Genomic DNA, 17403 nt, shown 5'->3' on the forward strand with positions numbered 1-17403 from the left:
TCTTTGCTGCTACTGCCAGAATGACGGCAGGCTTGTGGGGACGACTTTTTATGCCTTGGCCTTGGTTCCCCTGGCGCTTCCGGCGCAGCGGCAATGCTGTGGTTGTTGACGTCGACGAAAGATCACTTAAGATCACTTGCGTGTCTTCAGAGACTGCGCAGTAGTTTGGGCTCCGAAACAGTTGATCGGCGGATCTGCCAAAGTTTTCAGCAGATTTAGACAACGTGCTAGGCCTCTCTGCTGCTTATGCCAGAATGACGGCAGGCTTGTGTGGACGCCTTTTTATGCCTTGGCCTTGGTTCCCCTGGCGCTTCCGTCGCAGAGGCAATGCTGTGGCTGTTGACATCGACGAAAGATCAAGTAAGATCTCTTGCGTGTCTTCGGTGACTACGCAGTAGTTGGGGCTACGAAACAGTTGATCGGCGGATCTGCAAAAAGTTTTCAGCAGATTTAGACAGCATGCCCGGCCACGACGCTGCTACTGCCAGAACGACGGGAGGCTTGTGGGGCTGCCTTTTTGTACCTTGGCCTTGGTTCCCCTGGCGTTTCCGGCGCAGCGGCAATGCTGTCGTTGTTAACGTCGACGAAAGATCACTTAAGATCACTTGCGTGTCTTCGGAGACGGCGCAGTAGTTGGGGTTCCGATACAGTTGATCGGCGGATCTGCAAAAAGTTTTCAGCAGATTTAGACAGCGTCCCAGGCAAATCTGCTGCTAATGCCAGAATGACTACAGGCCTGTGCGGACGCCTTTTTATGCCGTGGCCTTGGTTCCCCCTGGCGCTTCCGGCGCAGCGGCAATTCTGTGGCTGTTGAAGTCGGCGAAACATCACTTAAGATTACTTGCGTGTCTTCGCAGACTGCGGAGTAGTTGGGGCTACGAAACAGTTGATCGGCAGATGTGGAAAAAGTTTTCCGCAGAATTAGAAAGCGTGCCAGGCCTCTCGGCTGCTACTGCCAGAATGACGGCAGGCTTGTGGGGACGCCTTTTTATGCCTTGGCCTTGGTTCCCCTGGCGCTTCCGTCGGAGCGGCAATGCTGCGGCTCTTGACATCGACGAAAGGTTGCTTAAGATCACTTGCGTGTCTTTGGATACCGCGCAGTAGCTTGGGCTCCGAAACAGCTGATCGGCGGATCTGCAAAAAGTTTTCAGCAGATTGAGACAGCCTGCCAGGCGTCTCTGCTGCTACTGCCAGAATGATGGCAGGCTTGCGGGGACACCTTTTTATGCATTGGCCTAGGTTGCCAGAGCGCCACCGGCGCAGCGGCAATGCTGTGGCTGTTGACGTCGACGAAAGATCCCTTAAGATCACTTGCGTGTCTTCTGAGACTGCGCAATGGTTGGGGCTCCGAAACAGTTCATTGGCGGATCTGCAAAAAGTTTTCAGCAGTTTAGACAGCGTGCCAGGCCTCTCCGCTCCTAATGCCAGAATGACGGCAGGTTTGTGGGGACGCCTTTTTATGCCTTGGTCTAGGTTCCCAGGGCGCCACCGGCGCAGCGGCAATTCTGCGGCTGTTGCCGTCGACGAAAGATCACTTAAGATCACTTGCGTGTCTTCGGAGACTGCTCAGTAGTTGGGGCTCCGGAACAGTTGATCGGCGGATCTGCAAAAAGTTTTCAGCAGATTTAGACAGCGTCCCAGGCATCTCTGCTGCTAATGCCAGAATGACGACAGGCTTATGCGGACGCTTTTTATGCCTTGGTCTTGGTTCCGCTGGCGCTTCCTGCGCAGCGGCAATGCTGTGGGTGTTGACGTCTACGAAAGATCAAGTAAGATCACTTGCGTGTCTTCGGTGACTGCGCAGTATTTGGGGCTCCGAAACAGTTGATCGGGGGATCTGCAAAAAGTTTTCCGCAGATTTAGACAGCATGCCAGACCTCTCTGCTGCTACTGCCAGAACGACGGGAGGCTTGTGGGGCTGCCTTTTTGTGCCTTGGCCTTGGTTCCCCTGGTGCTTACGGCGCAGCGACAATGCTGTGGCTGTTGACATCGACGAAAGATCAAGTAAGATCTCTTGCGTGTCTTCGGTGACTGCGCAGTAGTTGGGGCTCCGAAACAGTTGATCGGCGGATCTGCAAAAAGTTTTCAGCAGATTTAGACAGCGTGCCAGGCCTCTCTGCTGCTACTGCCATAATGACGGCAGGCTTGTGGGGCTGCCTTTTTGTGCCTTGGCCTTGGTTCCCCTGGCGTTTCCGGTGCAGCGGCAATGCTGTCGCTGTTAACGTCGACGAAAGATCACTTAAGATCACTTGCGTGTCTTCGGAGACGGCGCAGTAGTTGGGGCTCCGATACAGTTGATCGGCGGATCTGCAAAAAGTTTTCAGCAGATTTAGACAGCGTCCCAGGCAAATCTGCTGCTAATGCCAGAATGACTACAGGCCTGTTCGGACGCCTTTTTATGCCGTGGCCTTGGTTCCCCTGGCGCTTCCGGCGCAGCGGCAATGCTGTGGGTGTTGACGTCGGCGAAACATCACTTAAGATTACTTGCGTGTCTTCGCAGACTGCGCAGTAGTTCGTGCTCTGAAACAGTTGATCTGCGGATCTGCAAAAAGTTTTCACCAGATTTAGACAGCGTACCAGGCCTCTCTGCTGCTACTGCCAGAATGACGGCAGGCATGTGGCGACGCCTTATTATGCCTTGGCCTTGGTTGCCCTGGCGCTTCCGTCGGAACGGCAATGCTACGGCTCTTGACAACGACGAAAGATCACGTAAGATCACTTGCGTGTCTTCGGAGACTGCGCAATAGTTGGGGCTCTGAAACAGTTGATCGGCGGATCTGCAAAAAGTTTTCAGCAGATTTAGACAGCGTGCCAGTACTGTCCGCTGCTACTGCCAGAATGACGGCAGGTTTGTGGGGACGCCTTCTTATGCCTTGGTCTAGGTTCCCAGGGCGCCACCGGCGCAGCGGCAATTCTGCGGCTGTTGACGTCGACGAAAGATTGCTTAAGATCACTTGCGTGTCTTTGGATACCGCGCAGTAGTTTGGGCTCCGAAACAGCTGATCGGCGGATCTGCAAAACGTTTTCAGCAGATTGAGACAGCCTGCCAGGCGTCTCTGCTGCTACTGCCAGAATGACGGCAGGCTTGCGGGGACACGTTTTTATGCCTTGGTCTTGGTTCCGCTGGCGTTTCCTGCGCAGCGACAATGCTGTGGGTGTTGACGTCGACGAAAGATCAAGTAAGATCACTTGCGTGTCTTCGGTGATTGCGCAGTATTTGGGGTTCCGAAACAGTTGATCGGCGGATCTGCAAAAAGTTTTCCGCAGATTTAGACAGCGTGCCAGGCCTCCCTGCTGCTACTGCCAGAAAGAAGGGATATTTGTGGGGCTACCTTTTTGTGCCTTGGCCTTGGTTCCCCTGGCGCTTCCTGCGCAGCGACAATGCTGTGGCTGTTGACATCAACGAAAGATCAAGTAAGATCACTTGCGTGTCTTCGGAGACCGCGCAGTAGTCGGGGCTCCGAAACAGTTGATCGGCGTATCTGCAAAAAGTTTTCAGCAGATTTCGACAGCGTGCCAGGGCCCTCCCCTTACAAAAATTTTTAATGTGTTTTTTTAGAAAGTCTTTTGAATGTTCTCTATAGAACTCTATTGTGTTTATTTTGATTGCCTATAGAATTTTCCTATAGAGTTTCAAAAGTTATTTGGCCACCGCATTCTTATAGGAACTCTAAAGACGCATTTCTATAGAACATTTCTATCGAGTTGCTTTAAAGATGCTAAAGACAAATTTCTATAGAATATTTCTATCGAGTTTCTTTAGAGATGCTAAAGACAAATTTCTATAGAATATTTCTATCGAGTTTCTTTAGAGATGCTAAAGACAAATTTCTATAGAATATTTCTATCGAGTTTTTTTAGAGATGCTAAAGGCAAATTTCTGTAGAATATTTCTATCGAGTTGCTTTAGAGATGCTAAAGGCAAATTTCTATAGAATATTTCTATCGAGTTGCTTTAGAGACGCTAAAGACAAAATTCTATAGAATATTTCTATGCAGTTGCTTTCGAGTACCTACAAGCAAATGCCTATAAAAGCTAGGCCGATATGTGTAAAGAACTTGCAATTTACCAAAGTTCTACTGTAGGCAATAAGGACTACAGTAAATGCAGTGGCAAAATAATTGGTTCTACAACCACAAAGTATTCAGTTTAAAATGTTTATTGCACTTCAGACTAGATACATACTTCATATATGTGACATACACGCTTCAGACTAGAACTTGCAACACACAAACTGTAGCTGCCAACATGCTTCTCAGGTCAAGCTGGTGGTGCAAACACGCGAAACATGAGGTAAAAGAATCAGTGGCAGACAGTTGACACCTGGCAATAACAGGCTTGACCAGGACAAGAAACCATACCATTAAAACTGCAAAAGGAGTGCCTGTTCCAGCAGTGCACATTGAACGGTTGGATACTAAAGCCTGAAAATAGACTGATATGAATGTGCACTGCAATGTTGTGTCAGCCTGACGAAACGACACAGCATTTGAGTTTGTTTAAGTGCAAAAATAACACTGGCAGTCGCTGTGAAAATGTGGCAAATAATGGCTTTCACAGATAAGTACACCATATACCGAAACCACACAGCATATTAGTCTATGTTTATGTGTAAAATTAGCACTAGCAGGCCCTGCAAAAATGTGGCAAACAGTGGTTTTCATAGAGCAGTACAGCATATATCTTACAAAGTTTAAAAGCTTGTATTTCCTTGTAAGGGAAACAATTTTGAGATCAGAGCCAATATTCTAATTAGGGTGAGAAATACAAACCAGACCGACACACGCAATGACTAAAAAAGATTTAGCTCAGGAGCTCCTATGTAATGCACATAAACAGTAAAATAGTTTTTCTCGGCAACTATGGAATCAAATTTGATGAGGTTTGACACATTTAAAAATGTTTAAATCATAGTTTTACATTAAAACCATCAATATTTATTAAAATTTGCTGAAAATAGCAAAACTTGAAGGAAAAGGACTGAGTTTGCAACGATAAAAAATAAAGAACAACTAGCACAAGTTCGTTAATTCTATTTGGCAGGTTTAAGAAAAATAACACCACGAAGCTTACTAATCCCCGCCTCTGTGCCAGAAAGAGATATCACAGTTCTGCAGACTCCATCTGCTATGTCTGAAGTCAACAAACTTTATATATGAATTTACAGCTTACACGAAATTGTTGCAATGTTTGAGAGTTTCGCACATCTACTCATAAATTAGTGATTGTATATTAGAGCAGCATATGGTATCTGTAATTAGGTCCAACAGAAATGTGATCTCATTTTTTAGTTATGAGTAAGATTTGTTAACCTTACTGCTCTGTTTCTTCAAAATTTGCAGTTTTCATGAATTCGTATCAAAAGCAGACCAGTTGTCTGAAAATGTTTTATCATGGTACTGTGCTACGTGAATTATGCTTTTTCAAATAACATGTTTACTTTGATGCAATGATATTTCTTTATTTTATCTGATTCCTTGCTGAAAAACTGCACAGTATTCACGAGATATGAATAAATAAATATTAAGTGAATAAGTAAACAAATAAATATTGCGGTTTGTCTTATCATTCCACCACCAGCATGACCTGTATGGAACTTTGGCTACTGCTCACATGTTGCAAGTTCATTCTTACATGATCACCTGCTATTTCACTTCCCAGGAAAGGAGCGAGGAAAGGCTAGTTTTTGGCCTCATTTGGTCCGCCTAGTAACGGCGACGCTGGAGCCTGGAAAATACAATTGAAATTAATTTTCAAAAGGTGTAATGAACATTCAGCCATAATGTATCAGCAGGCACAAACACGCCACAAATATCTATATAGTTGTAGCATTATGCTAAGTTTCATTTCAGTATTTCAGAAAAAAATTATAACAGAAAAGTGGCAGAACACCCCACCTCCCCACCACTCTGCCAAACAGCGGCAGTTCTTTTGAGAATCATTTTTGACAATATCTTTACTTTCCCAAGATACTGTGACATCAGCACTGGGCCAATGTGCCTGGCAGTAGAATATCATTGCTGATGACAAAAAGCATCTCCAAACGACAACAGCCTAGTCACACATTAATCTCATCTTGCAATGACAACACATTCCCCATTTATAAGATAAGCAAGCAGGAACACCCATGAGCTAAGAGTCCTATACAGACGTCACACTGTGCATAGGAAACAAATTTTTTGAAAAGAAGGGAATGACCTACTGGCTTCTATTGCTGAGCGGTAGACAAAATTAATATTCCACCCGCTGTTAGCCATAGTTGGTATGTACTATGCTTAATATGCCAATAATAAATTTCTCACATGGAGCTTGAGCAATCATGATGATGCATGTAAGTATCCATTGTATGGGGAACAATAATGTTTTAAGTTGTTTTCGCAAATTATGATGGATAACTGCCAATTAGTGGTATTTGGAACACAGTCGCAGTGTCACTGTCAGATACAATGGACACAGTATATTCGTGCTTTTTGAGTTATTGAAACAATTAGTTTCTAATCTAGTACAGGTATGTACACTGATATGTATCCTAAACGCAATGATAAGACTTCCCAATTGCAATTGAAAAGTTAATTCAGTTTTAATTAAAAAGGGTCCTTCTTGCAACATGGCATGTGAAAAACAGAAAACAAAAATTATACTAATCATGTCTCTTTGAAAATTGATTGCATAACTGCTCTGTAGGTCAAGCAGAAAATTTAACAAGAAATAACGTGCTTAAAACTAGTTGCAACAAACAAATTTGTTCCTACGAAGGTTGCAGACAATTCAGTAAACAGATTGTGACCCAGTCTTTTTATGTGGCATTCCTCAGCGAATTTGTTGGTCAATTGGTTGCCGCAGCTGAACAAAACAGATGAACAGTCTAAATCTGGCGTGCAGCCCCAGTCCCATCGGTGCATGGTCAAGTGGGACGAACATACTGATCCGGGGAGTGAATTATGGTGCTGTCTTAGGCACGTGTTGAGGCACCGGCCAATCTGCTGCATGTACATTTGACCAAATATACACATGATCACAAGAATAGACTACACTACCTCTGAGAGACACAAGACAAATTTAGTTGTATCTAAGCAAGCCTTTCTTGTCGGGGTGCCTATATGCACAGCAGTGTGCAAGAGAATTGAGAAAGGCAAGCAGGCAAGGGAGGCTTGCTCGGTGAAAGATACCACCAAAATTGGCGTGTCTGTCACAGGCAGCGTACTGTATCCCTTTCACATGTGGTCAAGTGTACATCGGGCAAACTGACCGGTATCGTATGTGTATAAGAGACCACCATATTTCATTCAAAAGACCAGTATGGTCATCCAACTTGGCCGTACATTTCCACAACGGGGCTTCATGTTGGATTACAATCGTTCATCTGTTTTCATCCACTGTAAAAATTGACAAGTGAAATCGATGAGGCATACCATATATATAGTAAGACATGTGGGTGAGCCGCCATTTTTAATGCAACAAACAAAAAAGGCATCCTGTGTAGGTCACAAGGTATCCATATCAGTCTGTGCCTATGTACTACTGAAGTAAATGCAGCATAGTAAATACTGACCATCATAGTAATTTTCAACAAATTAAAGCTCACCAAATGTGTATTTCGCAGTGGCTGTTACTAAGGGAACAGAGAAGTAACTGTAAAGATATCAATGATAAACAAAGGTGTGCACACTACGTGCTTAGACCTGTGACATATTTAGTCCACTACACTTCGAATTCCTACATGCACAGAAAACTGCACGAGATTGTAGCACAAACAGAAAAAAAATTATCCAAATAAGGGGTACAGCATAGGAAATAGTTTTCAAAGAATAAAACCACAATAAAAAGTCATAAATACACTAAGTACAAAGCAAAAATTATATTTAACTTGCAGGTAAGCAACTTACGCAAAAGAAATACTAAACATCAGGAAAGGTTAGGTATAGTTTTATACAGAACACAATAATGTGGGCATAATGGCTATGCACACAAATAGGTAGCAAGTTCAATAAGGTTGCATAAATATTTAGTCTCTTTAGTAAGCTGCAGTATGGAATGTGTTGACAAAATTCACCATGAATGACACCAAGCCCCCTTTTTGGAACACATACATTTCATACACACTTGACATGACCATCCAGATCACACGCCATGCTGCTGCAGCCATATATCCACAGGGTCTGCATTTCTGGGGGCTCCTCGATCTTGTAGTTTATGTTGTGGGTCACGGCCTCGCCACTACAAAATGAGGTCTATGTTAGCTTATAGCAGTGGCACAATAAAGCTGTGATATGATGAAAACATGCAATCAGCACCTAAAAGGGTCATGAAAACAATGTCTGCACTAATGTGGAAAGAGAGCAAATGCTTGAAATTATCGAATGTCATGACAATAGGGACCTCTACATCAAATAAAGTTTTGGACGCGCCGCAGCAGCAGATTACAATCTAATCTTAATGTTTTTTCCATTACTTAGTATAGGCAACGTTCCCCTGTCATGTTTAGTTAAGTCAGTTATGTCAACACATCTTGTCTTGGAAATAAAGCTGTACTAGTAGCAAGCTGTGATTGGCTTACATTTTTTCCCTAGAACTGTTCGTTAGCCAAAAACCTCGTAAGCAGAGATTGTGCACAACGTCGAAGCATTTATAAGTGAGGAAACGTCATTGAAGAAAGAATCGATGAAGAGGTAGACGGGTCGTTACTATGCAACTTTAGCAGACAGGCGGGAGTTCACGCACAGCTGCACAAGATGAACACGATTTCCGAAACTTTTCTCAGCGGAAGCAAACGCTTATCAGGATTATCAATTCCTCACTGTGGCAATAGAGCTGCGTACACAATTTTTACAACCAGCGCGTAGCAAGTATCAGCACAGGGTTCACTGTTGACGTGGGTGTTCCACTTGCTACGTTCGCAAGGCACTCTATACACACACGGGAAGCACACACAACACGGATGAACGCACGTGTAGTTGGCGAGCACGATTGCTTACCGTTTCAACAGTACGGCGAGGTCGAAAGGCGCTCTCCAAGTTTCCAGTGATGCGTCTGCGATCCGCTGGGTAGTGGACGAGCTGAGGCACGCTAATAATACGCATTACTTCTTTGCGCCGTCCACCAAGCTTTCCACGACAACCAGCGGAGACAAAGGGAACGCACTCCACGGCATGAAAATCGTTGGTCCACATTTAGCTGGCGCGCCACGCATACGGCGTGCTTACAGCGAGACTCAAGCCATCTTCTGGCACTTTCGTGCTCGCGAACTACGTCTCATTTCATTACAGCAAACCTAATAACACACGATCAAACAAACACATCGATGTAGCTCGCACAACAACCGTTGAAGACGGAGCAATTACAACACGCCGTACCTTCGTATTCTATCTGTCGCGTTGAATACGAAAATACCGGCGCTGCCAGCGCCGTCTGTATAATAGTGCGGCTGTTGTGGCCTCCGTGATTCCTACAATAATACCCACTACAGCAGGTTTTGTGCCGTTTTGGGCCGAACTACATACATATGTTGCTAGACAAGAAGAAACATTGACATGCTCATATTGTGTGCTATAGTTTAGGGCAGAAATAAATTACATGCAGTATTCTTGGTTTTGAATCGTTTATGCCACATGTAGTTAGCAAAAAGCATGGCCTTCAAGATCCGGACAATTTACCCTGCGTAAGCTATTGCTGGGGTGTGATTTTAACGATTTCAACCTCGGTCACTGGCCTTAAAACCCTAACTGACTTTATGCGCAGCCGTTACCTGCACTACATGCGCCCTCACTTCGTTTCTCATTGAAGTAACTTCCTGCTGTCGTTTAAATGTAGCCCAGAAATTGTCCACACAACCTCGGAGGTACACATGTGCAGTGTGTGATGTTTCCGTGCGCTTGTGTCCGTCGCACAGCAACATAATTTATATACGATGATTTTTAATTTTACCCGTGAGGCACAGGTTACGCTTATGTGTTCCCTATCTTGCTTTCGTGGCGATGTGCTTATCATGCGTGGATCGCGCTCATGTGGTCCGTGACTTTTCAAGATTCCTTGAAAAAAAAAATCGTTTCTGCAGCGTGCATTTGTCGCATTTGAGTGGTGTGTGCCAGAAATGTGCGGCGGCGTTCGATGTGTTTCCGCCCCAAGTGCTGCAGTCACTGCATGCCAGCAAATAGATATGACGCGATTGCTAAGGCGCAGTATTGCTTAGTGTTTCTTGGTATACATCTTTGTGATTTACCTGCATATGCGATATAAACCACAATGCGCGCTTCCGTTATATTTCTTTGGTTTTCCTAATTTAGATTAGTGTGATGTTTGCCTTCGTCAATGAGTGTCTTTTTAACGATGCTCTTACTTGACAGTAAAAAACCTCGGAAATGCCGATTGCAAGAACCAGCGTCTTCCAGTGCCTTCCAGTGTGAAATCAGCGCGTTGTTATTTTTTTTTTTAAGCACTGGATTGCACTGGGTACGCTGGCGTTCGCTGAGACTCACTCGAGACCAGTGAGAACGCTGGATAAGAGCTGGGCAATGCTGGGTCACACTGGAAGAGACGGTCGCATTGGAAATTGCGCTGGTTGTGTTTGTGCCGCGCTGGCTCCAGTACGCAAGGACGAGCGCTGCTGAATATTAAATGCTTTATACAATTTGATCACTTCATACTAGTCTCTTGTCCTAAATAACGCTATATCTTAGGGTCATAGAACTATTTCGTGTCGCAGCATGGAATAAAGGTGCGTGAGCTGTCTTGTTTATTCCTGCACATGTGACAATGAAAATCACTTTCGTTCTTTGCATTTTGCCTTTTGACAAGGCGGATAGCTAAATTCTTGAACGAAACCATGCAAACGCAGAGGACGCCGCTTTTTTAGTAGTTCGCACGTAACATATGATAGGGAGTTATCGCCATTGTCGCAGTGTTGTGGAGTGGACATGAAATCCAGTAGTCGTTCAGACGCGCTCGAACAGACCCCGAGTTCGAAGCCTACCGCTGCTTGATATTATCGCACCGATAACAAGGCTGAGGCGATTCGTGCGCTTCCACTTTCCCTATTGCACTAAAAAGAGTTCTGAGGCTCAAATACACACATCTTAGCTTTCGCCAGCTACCCGCGCCGAGATCAGTCCCCACCGAAGCTTAGGCATAGCGTATCCGCCGAGTCCGTCTGCACGCTATCGGCGCGTCTAACCTCAAGAATCAAGGAGTCTAACAAGGATAAATTACTTTATATTTCAGATTTCGCATCGGTGCTTTTAAATAAACAATTTTTTCATGTCTACAGTGCCAGCACAAGAAGTGAGGAGCGCCGATGTGACGCGTCATAAACGCAGGTATATGTGCTGTCGCCGAAGGCTCCCAGCACTAGCCTGCGCTTCTCTGACGAATATATATGACTAGACAGACGTGTAGACTGAAAGACATCACTGAACTAAGAAAACATAGCATACGCCTCGCGTGAAGAACAAGAAACGGCTATCGAAATCGGCAGTAACAGCCCATTCATGCAGCGTCCCGGGTCGGTGGTTCATTTAGGACTTTTTTCGAAGTTAAAATACCAATCACAAGTGAAAGTCGATGTTATGGCACTTCCGAGCACACTATTGAATACGGAAAGCAAATTTTTCTTTGTGGTACAGGCGTGAGTTTTAGTTGCTGGGCGATAGCGCATCTACCACGTCTGTGCAAGACTTCTCTCTGTGAAACTAAAAGTGCTTCTCGAATTCGGTATGCTAAATTATCCGCCTGTGGTCGTATGCTGGCGTCTGCTGGTGATGTCAACCTTGCGCTGCAAACTTTTCAACCTGATTACGAGGTGTGTATTAGCCAAGCATGTGGTGCTTCCGCTGGATGCTTTTTGTTAGTCAGAAAGCAGTTAAATCATTCTTCATTGTCGCTGCGTGTTGATGGGGAAGGCCGCCTTATATGCTGTGACCTCTCTTTTCATTCCCGTAATTGGCGATTTATTTGCGTTTATGCTCCCTCAAAAGTGAGTGACAGGAAGGCTTTCTTCCTCTCACTTGCTCCGCTCCTAGATACTGACAGAGATTTGGTACTGTTGGGAGACTTAAACTGTGTTTGTCATTCCAGAGACCACTCATACCTAACTAATCGTTATGATGCAAGTGCTGTTTTCCTGCATCAGTTAACGGAAGTTCACAATCTAATAGACGTGGGCGCCTACACACCATCTTGGGTGCGGTACACGCACTTTCAAGGCGTCTCCCATGCTCGACTCGATCGTGTGTATGTTTCGACGAGTCTCTGGTCTAACATTCACAACTACGCCGTGAAGCCTGTATTTTTCACAGACCACTGTTTAGTAGCTGTTTCATGGGGTCCCCGAAAATTCCGCAGGTTTGCTCCAAACTGGGAACTGTGGAAACTTAATACACAACTTTTGCGAGAGGAAAGTTTTGTAAACAAAGTGAAAGAATTATGGCTAGAAATATCACAATGTCAACAGCTTCCTTTGTTTGCTCGATGGGAAATGTTCAAAAATAGAGTAAAAAATGAGGCGATTGCCATTTCATGTGAGCTGTCTCAAAGAAAAAAAGCTGAAAAGCATTACCTTCATGATCTACTTCACAAGCTGCACGCTTTCGAAAGCCAGGAACCAGGGTTGTATAGCGATGAAATCAACACAGTTCGCGCACAAATACAGAAATATGAGACGGAAGTGTACAAAGGAGCGATGGTTCGTTCACGCACAACTCGCTTCACAGAGGAACAGCCCACAAAAAGGGCTCTCGGTGATGAGAAGCGATACGCGCTTTCCAAGCAAATATTAGAAATTGAGTCTGGTGGGTCTATATACACAGACACGTCCCAAATAATAAGCCTATTTGAAGCTCACTATAAAGATCTTTTCGCTGCAGTTAAGCCTCAGAATGGTTACGAAAAAAACGCTGATCAGTTTATTTCGCTTATGCCACACTTAGAAGAAGATGATCGACTCAGCGTTGATGGACCAATAACCCGAGAAGAAATTAATTTTGCCGTCGAAACGCTGCAGAAGAACAAGACGCCTGGTCCTGATGGCCTTAGTGCTGAATTTTATATAAAATTTCAGGAATTCCTGTGTCCTTTTCTGCAGCAGCTTTTCGAGGCAGCCTATCAATATGGTGAGCTTCCTCCATCTTTCTATCAGGGCCACACAACCTTAATACCAAAAAGCACTGATGATGAAACAATAAAGAGAGTAAACGGATATAGGCCGATATCATTATGTAACGTGGATTACAAAATATTTGCAAAAATACTGACAAATAGATTGCAGACAGTCATTACTAAATTAGTAGGTGATCATCAAACATGCGGAATTCGAGGCCTCTCTATACAGACAAATGCTCATATCGCACGTTCAGTCCTTGAGTGCATAGAGGGTAGTACGGATCAAGTAGCTCTTCTCCAGATTGACCTCGCCAAAGCCTTTGATAAGGTTCAACACGAATTTTTATTCCAACTACTGCGACATCTTCAGTTAGGGGATGTATTATACAATGGTATAACACTTTGTTATAAACACTGCACTACAATGTTAATTGTGAACCGTACCCTCCCAGATATAATACAAGTACAGTCATCCGTTCGTCAAGGTTGTCCGCTCTCGCCTTTACTCTTCGCCATATACTTAGAACCGCTTTGCTTAAGCGTGCTTTGCGACTCGAGCATTAAAGGATATATGTATGCCGATGAGGAAATTAAAGTGCTAGCTTATGCAGATGACATTGCCTTCTTTTGCGTCGATAAGCCAAGTATTACCAAGGCAATAAACGCTACCCTGCGTTTCTGTGAGACTGCAGGAGCTACTGTAAATTTTGATAAAAGTAGAGGCTTTTGGCTAGGCATGTGGGCGCTCACTCCCTCTGCATTCGCGAATATTCATTGGAATCAGTCTCCGTTGCGATATCTTGGAGTACCTCTCGATAACTTCCGTAATAGTGGACCTCATTGGGCGTCCACGGTAACCACTATCCGTCGAAAGGTGACAACCTGGCAAGGACGTGATCTCTCCATTTTTAGCGAGAGCTAAGGCATGCAATACATTTCTCGCTTCTAAGCTTCTTTATGTTCTGCAGGTCTTGCACTGCTCACGTGTCCATGTCCAGGCATTTCATAGAATATTTGCATGTTTTATTTGGTATTCATCATGGGAAGCCATGAGAAGGGACAACCTTTTTCTCCCGCTTGAAAAGGGTGGCCTGGGTCTTGTGCATTTGTTTGTGCGACAATTGGTCATGCGCTTATTTTACCTTAAAAATGTCCGTCATCCATTCCTTCTCGCAGTTAATCGAGCACGTCTTGCGTCACACCTCCCTTTTCTTTTTGTCGTGACAAACTTTGCTCAAGAACTACCGTTATGGGGCTTCTTAAAGGAACTTGTCGACACCATTTCATTCTTAAAAGCCAGATTCAACCTTGAATATTTGTTTACCGTTAATCGCACGTCGCTAAATGCAGCACTTATAGATAACCTTGTCCCTTAACCTCTGTACCGAAAGCCGTATCTGTCTGTATTTGGTCAAGATGTTCTTTGCCGTGTCCGTAGAATGTGCATTGCGCCAGCAGCGAAAACGTTTTTCTTTAAGCTGCGCACCTCCACACTGCCAGTTAAAACGTGGCTTCAGGAAAAAGGACTGTATGTACCCTGGAATACAAATTGTAGGCTTTGCAATCCACCCGAGACAATAGAACATTGCTTTATACTTTGTCGTGACGCATTTCTTTTTTGGGACATTTTACAAAGAACTATCAAAAAAGACTTTCCTCTCACATGTTATGGTATCCGGTTCCTTCCTTTCAAAAACACAGCCAGTAATACACCATATGATTTGTTTATGTTATTAGGACTTTATTCATTATGGAGAAGTCGAATGATCGACAGACATGCCGAGCCACCTCGCTCGACAAGGTCTATCTTCCGCGAAGAGACTGCTCAAGTCCGGAGTGTAGTGGCTACATATGATCCCGTCCCTGAATGGATTTCGCGTCTGGACGCTTGTTTGTTTACCAGAATTTTGAACTGTCATTGGACTGTATACTTTCTGTGAATTTGTTTCTCTTGTATGATCGTATGTAATGTAACTGCATCGGTTTAACAGTAACGATAATCCCATGCAATAAAGAGAAGAAAAAAAAGCTGGCGTGGCGTAGCGGTAGTGATCCGGGCTGGGGATCTGCAGGTGCGACGATCGAATCCTGGTCAGAGCACTTCTGTGTTTACATGTTCTTTTTTTTCGTTTTTCATTGCACTAAAACGCTCTCTGTTGCTTTCTCTATTCAAAAAATACATATGGTGTCTAGGCACCGCGTATTTAACGCGCTAGAGCTGTTTTTCGCACCAGTAACCAGCGCTTCCCAGTACGCCGCGCTTGCCCAGCGCCTCATGCATCCAGCGCGCGGCACTGGACCCATAATCCGGCGATGCACTGGATACTGGGTACTGTTTATAGAGTGAAAATATAGAGCCGTTCTTAGACAAGCCGCACTTTAGCTTCTTTAATGTCCTATAAACGTTCCTTTATAGAACTCAGTACATATGCCATATGATGGCACATTTTTAGAACGGGAATGGAGAGCCAGTCTAGAGACAGGCCGCATTAGAAGTTCCGAAAACGTTCCATAAATTTTTCTATAGAATTTGGTGCATAAGATGTCAACACGACCTCTATAGAATTATTATGGTGGATGTAGAGCCATTCTATAGACAGGCCGCATTAGAAGTTCTGAAAAGGTTCTATAAACATTTTTTCTGTAGAATTTGGCACATAAGATGTTAATACGACCTCTATAGAACGTTTCTGAAAACGTTCAATAAAAATTTTTCTATAGAATTTGGTACATAAAATGTCAATACGACCTCTATAGAACATTAATGGAGGGTGAAAGGAGAGTCGGTCTATAGACAAGCCGCATCAGAAGTGTTAAAAACTTTCTATAGACATTATTTTATAGAATATTGTACATTTGATGACAATAAACCCTCTATAGACTGCTTATCGAGCGTGAATGGAGAGTCAGTCTATAGAAAAACCGCATTAGAAGTGTTAAAAACTTTCTATAGACATTATTTTATAGAATTTAGTACATATGATATCAATACACTCTCTATAGAACATTTATAGAGAACGAATGGAGAGCCATTCTATAGACAGGTCGCGTTAGAAGTTTTAAAGACATTCTATAAAAATTACTTTATAGAATTCAGTACATAGGACGTCAATACACCCTCTATTGCACATCTATTGTGTGTGAAATGACTTGTTTCTATAGAAAGGTTTCTATAGACTTCTTATAGAGATTCTATGCAGACGACTCTATAGATCGCGAGTTCCTATAGAGTCCCTTTTGACTCCATAGGAACTCATTAGGAGTTCTAAAGGAACTCTAAATCCATTTTCATAAGGGTCCGCTGCTTATGCCAGAATGACGGCAGGCTTGTGGGGACGCCTTTTTATGCCTTCGCCTTGGTTCCCCCCACGCTTCCGTCGCAGCGGCAATGCTGTTTCTGTTGACGTCGACGAAAGATCACTTTAGAGGTATTGCTTGTCTTCGGGGACTGCGCAGTAGTTGGGCCTCCGAAACAGTTGATCGGCGGACTTGCAAAAAGTTTTCAGTAGATTTAGACAGCGTGCCAGGCCTCTCCGCTGCTACTGCCAGAATGACGGCAGGTATGTGGGAACGTCTTTTTACGCCTTTGCATTGGTTTTCCTGGCGCTTCCGTCGCAGCGGCAATGCTGCGGCTGTTGACATCGACGATAGATCACGAAAGATCACTTGCGTGTCTACGGAGACTGCGCAGTAGTTGGGCCTCCGAAACAGTTGATCGGCTGGTCTCCAAAAAGCTTTCGGCCGATTTAGACAGCGTGCCAGGCCAGTCTGCTGCTACTGCCAGAATAACGGCATGCTTGTGGGGAGGCCTCCTTATGCCGTGGCCTTGGTTCCCCTGGCGCTTCTGTCGGAGCGGCAATGCTGCGTCTGTTGACATCGACGAAAGATCAAGTAAGATCTCTTGCGTGTCTTTCGATACCGCGCAGTAGTTTGGGCTCCCTAACAGCTGATCTGCGGATCTGCAAAAAGTTTTCAGCAGTTAGAGGCAGCCTGTCAGGTGTCTCTGCTGCTACTGCCAGAATGACGGCAGGCTTCTGGGGACGCCTTTTTATGCCTTGGCCTTGGTTCCCCTGGCGCTTCCGGCGCAGCGGCAATGCTGTGGCTGTTGACGTCGGCGAAACATCACTTAAGATTACTTGCGTGTCTTCGCAGACTGCGCAGTAGTTGGTGTTCTGAAACAGTTGATCTGCGGATCTGCAAAAAGTTTTCACCAGATTTAGACAGCGTACCAGGCCTCTCTGCTGCTACTGCCAGAATGACGGCAGGCTTGTGGCGACGCCTTTTTATGCCTTGGCCTTGGTTGCCCTGGC

At 44.6% G+C, this 17403-nt stretch overlaps 1 long non-coding RNA gene across 1 annotated transcript; it reads right to left on the minus strand.

The window, feature by feature from the left end:
• Nucleotides 1-5263: 5263 nt before the first annotated feature.
• LOC142587295 (uncharacterized) lies at nt 5264-9320 on the minus strand. Its single transcript, XR_012829439.1, has 3 exons — nt 8977-9320; nt 8105-8218; nt 5264-5728 (listed from the first exon to the last, which is right to left on the minus strand). It is a non-coding gene; the product is annotated as an uncharacterized LOC142587295 (long non-coding RNA).
• Nucleotides 9321-17403: the final 8083 nt, after the last annotated feature.

The sequence above is a fragment of the Dermacentor variabilis genome, chromosome 7 (assembly GCF_050947875.1).
Source record: "Dermacentor variabilis isolate Ectoservices chromosome 7, ASM5094787v1, whole genome shotgun sequence".
Taxonomy (NCBI): domain Eukaryota; kingdom Metazoa; phylum Arthropoda; class Arachnida; order Ixodida; family Ixodidae; genus Dermacentor; species Dermacentor variabilis.